A 9,061-nucleotide genomic window follows, 5' to 3' on the forward strand; every position below is an offset into this window, starting at 1 on the left:
TTTTTTTTTTTTTTTTTTTTTAATTTAACCATCATTATGTTGTGCATTCATCTGGAGTTTTCAGTTGTTCAGAATTCCCTGTTGGCAGCCAAATTCCTGTCTGGGAAATTGTATGAGCCAGCCTTCATCTTCCACGATGACTTTCCAAGGAACCATTACAATTAAGAGAATGTGAGTTACTCATCTCCAATAACTGTACATGAAGCAATATTCTGAGGATTTGTTAACTGTCTTTGACAGGAAATCATCTACTCACAGTAGGTGCTTCACAAAAGCCATCTTGAATGAATGAAGGCCCTTTCTTACAGTAACAAAGTTGGGTCCAAGTTCCTTCATTTTTGCTCAGCAAGATGAAGCTAAGGAAACAGGAAATAAGTCATCAAGCAAATCATTATAACAAAACGTTCTATTCCATTCTCCATAATTCACCCTTCAGTCTAGGGGAACACTGACAATTGCCCCTCCAGATACAAAGAGACTGCCTCCTGTGAAGACACCTGCCTCACCCAAAGCCACATTTCCTTCCAGGTTGCCCCACCTCCGATGAGTCACTGATTCGCAATCCATAAAGGTCGGCCCTCATGCCTCAACTCAGCATAGCTCTGACAGATCGTCCCATCTTCCCATCTTCCCATCTCCCTTGAGGTCTGACTGGGGTTGCGGCTGACCCAGTGATATAGGAGTTAAGAAGAAAGTACTTAGGCAGATAGTGAGGGTATGGGAGTCCTCAGTAAGGTTTTCCTTTTAATGAAAAGCCGCCCCCAAATCATTTTCTTTTCTAACAAAGAGCAGCCTGGAAAATCGAGCTGCAGACATAGACAGAAAGCTGAAAGCTTGCACAGGCGAATGCCAGCAGTTGTGCCAATAAAAATATACTACCTGGGGCCGGCGCGGTAGCTCACGCCTGTAATCCCAGCTACTCAGGAGGCTGAGGCAGGAGAATCGCTGGAATGCAGGAGGCGGAGGTTGTGGTGAGCCGAGATCACGCCATTGTACTCCAGCGTGGGCAACAAGAGCGAAACTCCGTCTCAAAACACAACAACAAAAAACACTACCTGGGATTAGGCATGTTCTAAATGCCTAGAACATGCCTAGAACGGATCCCTCTTCTCTTTTTGCCAGCCCTGCGTTCAGTAAGGAGTGGACAAGATGGCGCCGGCCAAGTGAAAAGCCTATTTGCTGAATAAGACTAGGGTGGAGTGACCAGCCTTCCCTGCGCGCTACGTAAACGTCACCCCTGGTCTAACCAATCTCCAGGCCGTACATAAATCAGACACCGCCTCCTCAAGCCTGCCCATAAAACCTGCTGCAGTCAGTCACCGACCAGCCTTTCCCTCAAGGATGTCTGATAGCTGGTCTCCTCTCTCTTTTCTTCTACTTGTTAAACTTTCCACTCCTTAACTCAACCATATGAGTCCATGTCGTTAATCATCTTGACGAGAGATGATGAACCCCGGATATTTACCACAGACAGTGATGCCGCTTCACCAGCATTGCACTCTACTTACCCGCTTCCTGATCCTGCCTCAGCTGCTCCTCTCCACAGGCGTTGATCCCAAGAACAACCGTAAGAAATGTCCTGCACTTTAATCTCCATCTCACAGTCAGCTTCCCAGGGAATGCAGCAATTACGAAGCATTCAGCTTAGTTTTGTTGATTGCTTTATGATTTTGTGGTTTTTTTTTTTAAATATTGAAATGTAACATATATTCAGAAGTGTGGATAAAGTCTCCATGACGATTAGTTTCCTGTGCCATCATGGGGCCAGGCTTTAGTGCCTTTTTGTATGTGTGTCTGTGTGGTAAGACGGGGTTTTGCTCTTGTCAACCAGACTGTAATGCAATGGCGCGATCTCGGTTCACTGCAACCTCCTGGGTTCAAGTGATTCTCCTGCCTCAGCCTCCCAAGTAGCTGGGTTTACAGGTGCCCGCCACCACGCCAGGCTAATTTTTGTATTTTTAGTACAGATGGGGTTTCACCATGTTGACCAGACTAGTCTTGAACTCCTGACCTCAGGTGATCTCCCTGCCATAGCCTCCCAAAGTGCTGGGATTACAGGCGTGAGCCACTGCACCCGGCTGTTAATGCCCATTTATTTAATCCAACACTAATCTAAGTAGTGCTGCAAAGGTATTTTGTAGATGTAGTTAACATCTACAGTCAGTTGACTTCACATAAAGATTACTTTTCATACTGTGAGTGGGCCTCATACAATCAGTTGAAAGCCTTAAGAGCGAAATCTGAATTTTCCTAGAGAAGAAAAAATTCTCCCTAAAGACTGCAACATCATTTCCTGCCTGAGTTTCAGCCTGCCAGCTTCTCCTACGGATTCTGGACTTGCCAGCCCCACAACCATGTAAGCCAATATGCTAAAATAAATTTCTTAATATCATTCTTAATGTATATATCCTTTTGATTCTGTTTTTCTGGAGAAATCTGACTTATACAGTCTCTTAACATGATTGTATATCTGTCAATTTTTATATATTTTGTGGCTATGTTATTAGGTATAAACAAATTTACGATTATTTCATATTAAGCCTGAAACTATTATTATTCTGAAACGAACCACTCTTTGCTTTGATTTTGTAGCTTTTGCTTTGCATAGCAGTTTTACCATCCTTACTTTCAACCTGTCGATATCTCTCTATTTAAAGTAAGCAGCTTGTTTAGCTTTGTTTGGTATTATTACCCTCTCTGATGAGCTTTATATTTCAATTTGAATATTTAGTCTGTTTACATTTACTGTAATTCAAGGTTAAATCTACCATCTTACTATTGATTCCTATTTTCTTTGTTCTATGATTTTTTTTTGTCCTTCCTTAAAGTTTTTGGGTTTATTTAATATTTTCTAATTACATTTCTTCTTCTATTAGCTTGTTATTTATATGATGTTTAAAAATTGGTGTTTAATAGGTGCAACATGCATTCTTGACTTATTAAAGTGCTGTTGGTGTGCGTTTTAAAGGCACTACTGTAATTATGTATACAAGTAATGTTTATCTAGATTTACCACATAGATATTCTGATGATTGCTCTGTTACTTCCTGAATTTCCATGCTTTGCTCTACTATATGCTATTTACTATAATAAATGCATAACGTGGCCGGGCGCGGTGGCTCAAGCCTGTAATCCCAGCACTTTGGGAGGCCGAGACGGGCGGATCACGAGGTCAGGAGATCGAGACCATCCTGGCTAACACGGTGAAACCCCGTCTCTACTAGAAATATAAAAAATTAGCCGGGCATGGTGGCGGGCGCCTGTAGTCCCAGCCACTCAGGAGGCTGAGGCAGGAAAATGGCGTGAACCCGGGAGGTGGAACTTGCAGTGAGCTGAGATGGCGCCACTGCACTCCAGCCTGGGCGACAGAGCCAGACTCCGTCTCAAAAAAAATAAATAAATAAATAAAATAAGAATAATAAAATAAAATAAAATAAAATAAAAGCATAACGTTTATTGCCTATAGCTCTAAAGGTAAACAGGCAGTGCAGTTCCAGTTTTATAGATGAGGAAACCAAAGCTCAGGGAAATATAGTGAGAAAGAGTATAGCTTGATAGCTGAAAGCATAAACTCTGGAATCCAATAGAATATTCCACCCACTGATCTTATCATTTTCAGAAAGCTATTTCCTGTTGTAAGCTTCTCTTTGTCTGTAAAATATCAAATAATAATAATAACAACACTTACGTCATTCTGGTTGTGAGGGTGAATTAAGAAACGTTGAATGTTTCATGAGACGTCTGGCACATTTTAAGAACAATCCACATGTTCACATTGGTTATGATGATACCCAGCACTGCTGTAATACACGTGTCGTCCACTGCTGCTGCCCTGCCCACTGTGCTCCTTTAAGAGAAATGCTGCCTTCTAAAGCATGATGAAGGAGAGAGAATTAAGCAATCATTGAGAAAGTGGTGGCACCACTTTGACCAGGGATGAGATCTGACCCAAGGGCAGCCAGAATATCAGGCAGCCTGTGTCCTTCAAAGTGGCCTGGCTTCTCCAACAAATCTCTGCTCAAAAGAGATTATGGTGACTATCTAAGACCATCAACTCTCTCCCATTAGGATCTGAACAGGGAAAGACTGGAAGAATGGGCCGGTTGGTAGCTATGGGAGAAATATCAGAACATAGAAAGAGAACAGTGCCCTGAGAGCAGTGGCCGGAGCACAGCTGGCACTGTATTCTTGCAACAAATCCTGACTACTGGGTAAGCCTACAAGACTGAAAGGGCTTGTGCAGCACATCTGCCCAGAGTGGTACAGTTGTTAAGTGATGGAGATGATACTTACTCTCAATAGTTCAGACCATCAAGACGTGGTTTATCTGCTCTGCCATTCAACCTTTCCCTCATTATCTAGGTTGTCTAGATAATTATCTAGACAATTATCTAGACTGAGATATGGGACAGAGATATGCATAATGTGCATTTATGTTGCCTAAACTTTGTAAATGGCATGAAATAAAAGCTAAATGGACTATTAGGAAATCAGGTTTTTGTTGTTGTTGCTGTTTAGGACAAACATTTGAATGGAAAGCATGACAGGATTAACGTGTCTAATTTTAATTTTTAGACATAAGTCACTAATATCCTTATTGAAATATGGATTCATCTAGATTGAATTTAATTTTACTATTTTGCATATAATTACAGAGTCTTGGAAACTGTGGGGGAAAGTGTGCCCAGTCAATCTCTGCTTTCTATAAATAAGAAACCAGTAGCATTTAATTCAGAGAAAGTAAATGTTGGCTCATAAAGGAGCAGAATATTCCTCCTCTGTAAAGTAAGGAATAATAGTGACTGTTACCATTCGCTGGACTATCTCACTCCCATTCCCATCCGGAACTCAGGCCTCCCTGAATTCCAAAAGCAATGCCCTGGTTATAGAGAAACTTCTCTGGATTGGAGTTTTGGGAAATGTTATAAATGACTTAATGTATCAATGTACAATAGAAGTAGAACTATGGTATCTTAAGTCTCATTCCAAGAAGAAATCATTCTAGAGGTTGTTGACATAATCACCCGGTGTGTAGTGTAATTCCATTTCTAATCCTGTTCCAATAACAAGCCTGGAAACTTAGACCCCCATGGTTAGAAACAATGGCTATTACTGGCAAAAACTGAAAAGCTGACTTTTGAAATATAAAAGATTTTCTTTCATGTTGTCATATCAATTTTCTGTTCTATTTAGCATTGCCTTTATACTTGTAAAACCCTTTTTTCACTCTGAGATACACAAATATTCTGCTGCATATTCTTCTAAGATTTTTATAGTGGCTTATTTTTGACATTTAAATCTTTAATCAACCTGGTATTTCTTTTGGGGTAATGTGTCAGAATACATGTCTAGGTTTACTTCATTATATTAATGTATGTATTCTTTTCCCAGAGTTTCTATTTCATTGTTCCAATAATCTATTCTTGTGCCAAAACCACATGTTGTCTATATTAGTGTTATGTTTCTATATATAACAGGGCAAATCTCACTGGTTAATCTTTTCTGTTTTGCATTTAAAAAGTTTTTTCTGAGCTCTACTTGTGAATTCATTCTTCTAGATGAATCTTAGTTTTACTTGAACACATTTAATAATAAATCTCAGTGGAAGTTTAAGTGCCATTGTGTTAACCCTATAAATGAATTTGTAAAATATCGACATTTTTCCAATGTCATTATTGCTCCTACTACCATTACTGCAGTCTAGCTACCTGTAGCCTCCCAAGCAGATAACTGCAGGCACATGCCACCATGCCTGCCTAATTTTTTTTTATTTTTTGTAAAAATGTGATCTTGCAATGATGCCCAGGCTAGTCTCCCACTCCTGGCCTCAAACGATCCTCCTGCCTCAGCCTCCCAGAGTTCTGAGATTACCAGCATGAGGCACTGTGCCCAGCTTTCTTAATGTAGTTATAAGTTTTTTTGTTTTTATTTTTTACTAGCCTTTATATTGTTTGCAAAATTCTATATAAAGCTATTTAGGCACTTAATAGTTTGTGTTGCCATTATAATTGGAAAATTATCTTCATTAAATATTATGAATAGTTTTATCCTGGTTTTAGAACAACCATTAAATTTTATACATTCTTTTGTGTTTAGCCATTTAATTTTAAATGGGGAGTGATTTTCTTGGCAGAGAACCATCATGTTTTGTAAATGTTAACCAAAAAAAGGTAAATTTGTTCTCTTTCCTGATGTTGCATATCTTAATATGTTGACTAAAATTTCTAGAATGTTCATTGATAATGATGGTAGCAATCCTCTGGTTATTTAGTTCTTGGTTTTAGTGAGAACATGTAAATACTTCATTGCTGGGTATGGCTTTGGCTATTAATTTAATATAGAGATTCTGTCTCATATTGAGAAATAATACTTATGTTCCTGGTTATGCTGCCTGCTTCTCCTCACCTCTGATAATAATGACTAAACTAATAGTAGTAGTAGTAATGATGGTAGTAGTAATGGTAGTAATAGTAGCAATTATAGTAGTGGTGGTGGTAGTAGTAATGGTAGGAGTAAGAGTACATAGTGGTAGTAGTAATGACAGCAGTAGTAGTAATAGTGGTGGTAATAGTAGTAATGATAGTAGTAGTAGTAATGATGATACGACTAGTAGTAATGGTAAGGAGTAGGAAGTAGTAATTATAGTAGCATAGTAGTAATGATAGCCAGTAGTAGTATAGTAATGGTGGTGGTAGCAGTGGTGATGATAATTGTGGTAATGGTAATAGTAGTGGCAATGATAGTAGTAGTAGTAATGGTAGTGGTGGTAGTACTCATGATCGTAATAGTAATGATAGTAGTAGTTATGGTATTAGTAGTAGTAATGGTAGTAGTAGTCTTGATAGTAGTGGCAGCAGTAGTGATAGCAGCTAGCATTTACTGAGCACTCATTAATACTTCACAAACATTTAAAATAAATAATCATCTCAATATCTATAATGTAGCACTGTTATTAATCCTAATTACACATAAAATGCAGAGGCTTAAAGACATCAACTTTCCAATGAGTGCTAGAACTCAGCTTTGACCCTTGGTCTGCAAGAGTCTAGAGTGTGGAACACTAATTTTTGGTTACACAAAGAGCTGTGGTCATCATGCTTCATGTGCCCTCTCTCACAGGGCTGGCCCACTCATGTTGGCTCTGCCTGTGCCCCCAGTATTATCACCCATGCAGACGGCCGGCCCCAGGCTCCCTTGCTGGCTGCCCTCTTGTTGTGTTTGGCCAGCGAGGATCACTGGCATGCTACTGAGGGTGAGGAGAGAGAAGTAAAGGTACTTTATCCTCTCCATCTGTCACAGGTGTGATAGGCTGGGACTGGTGTTACAGGCAGTAAAGGAATTTACCAAAACAGTTGTGGGTTAAGAAAGTCAGATTTATTAGAGAAAGTACAAAGATATGCTGCAAGAGAGCAACAGGCAGCACAGCAGAGAAGTTTGATAAGGTTATGCTGGAGAGGCTGTGTACAGATAGGGTCATGCTGCTGGGGCTACATGTGGAACAAGGTATTTGGGAACAGGATGTTGTACAAGTAGGTTGTTTGTGGTTAACTGTTTCTCAGAAAAATGGCTTGTCAGCCATCTCTTAGAACAGTGGTTCTCCCCAACCCTCATTCCTGTTCCTGCCAGTTAGAGCCTCTTTCTTGTATCTATTAACTTACCAGGACTCCATGTTCCACCCTGACAGAACAACGGTGACAAATCTTGGCATTAGTATGGAGGTCTGATCTTTCAACTGCTTCCTGCTGACTGTGGGCACAGTGTGGGCCCTACCTATGATTGTTGGTCTGTTAGGGGACCCTGTGGATTATTGTCCCTAGTTATGGGACTTAGTCTATTAGGTGCCGCTGGAGGATAGAACTGAGGAAGAAAGAGCGTATTAATATGGAATTGGTATCCAGTGAGTCTACAGGAGATTCATGGGGTTCTCTGAGGGTGATTGGCTGATATCCTTGCATCATTAGGAGTTTGCTGTGGAGTTGCTACATTCTGGAAGAAACAAATTTAACCAGCAAATTAAAGAGACAAAGGACTGAAGAAGAGAAGTAGAAGTATAAATGCAGCTGTCCTAGTAATGGAAGGAACGATGTAAGGGAGTGGAGAGCAAACTTAGAGTTACACAACCTCAGATATAAGGAATCTCAAGCCATTTAGAGGAATTACGACAGAAGAGGTCAAGCTGCAAAATACTATTGGGGGCAAGGGTCTCATTTGGAAGCTAGTAGGAGTAGTGGCCATGCTGTATTACACAAGAAAATTCGATGTTTCCTTTTGAGAGTCTGGGGGTCAAGTTTATCCCAATGTTTTCGAATGCAGCCCAGAGTTGAGTCTGAGACAATGGAAGGGCTTTGTCCCATGGGGGGATTGGAAAAGAATGTCTACCGGGGACCAAAGCACAATTTCTCTTGGGGCCTCCATCCAAGAAAAGGGGGTTCCACTTATGTCCATTGAGGAGGCTTGAGAGGCATTTTCCAAAGGAGCATCCCACCTATCGGGAAGGACCTCTCAGCACGAGAGCCTTACACTGGATAGATGAACACAGGGTGAGCAGCCCCAGGTCAGTCCAGGTACGAATTATACTGCATGCTGAATCCAGGTGTAAGGGGAAAAGGTTGAGGGAAGACTCACTGTTCTGGTGCTGTGTGGGATCATCTTGCTTAAAATGTCCAGAAAAGGATAGCTGGCTTTCTTCACAGGAGAAATTTCGAGTGAGAAGGAGGGGGTCTGAGTTCCCCAAAATGTGTGTGGGTTTTCCCTGGTCAAGCTGCCGCTGCCTCTTGCACTACATGTAGGGACCGGGGACTTTTGACCAGAAGGGTTAGGAGAGGACCATCCTCCCTTCCAAGCAAGGCAGCCAAACCTGTTCACTCCTTGGCCTTTAGGCTACACCAGAGAGTGGCCCTGGCCAGTTGCCATCAGTTGCCAGAGGGATACTAGAGTTTGTCCACCAGAAGATGGCAAAGGAAAGTAAACTCTACACTCTCACTCGATCGGACGGTGATTTTCAAACGTCTTTCCACTGGGGCCTTCTGGTCCACCAGGGAGTAGCCCCAGTTGGGGGCCA

At 41.1% G+C, this 9,061-nt stretch overlaps 1 long non-coding RNA gene across 1 annotated transcript in view; it reads left to right on the plus strand.

Annotated features, from left to right (window-relative positions):
* Positions 1-2,357, plus strand: part of LOC108535007 (uncharacterized) — a 4,110-nt gene extending 1,753 nt beyond the window's left edge. Inside the window, exons 2-3 of the long non-coding RNA XR_001887104.1 lie at positions 1,123-1,567; positions 2,255-2,357. This is a non-coding gene — a long non-coding RNA (uncharacterized LOC108535007). The remainder of the gene's footprint in view (positions 1-1,122; positions 1,568-2,254) is intronic.
* Positions 2,358-9,061: the final 6,704 nt, after the last annotated feature.

The sequence above is a fragment of the Rhinopithecus bieti genome, unplaced genomic scaffold (assembly GCF_001698545.2).
Source record: "Rhinopithecus bieti isolate Rb0 unplaced genomic scaffold, ASM169854v2 scaffold_12151, whole genome shotgun sequence".
Lineage (NCBI taxonomy): Eukaryota > Metazoa > Chordata > Mammalia > Primates > Cercopithecidae > Rhinopithecus > Rhinopithecus bieti.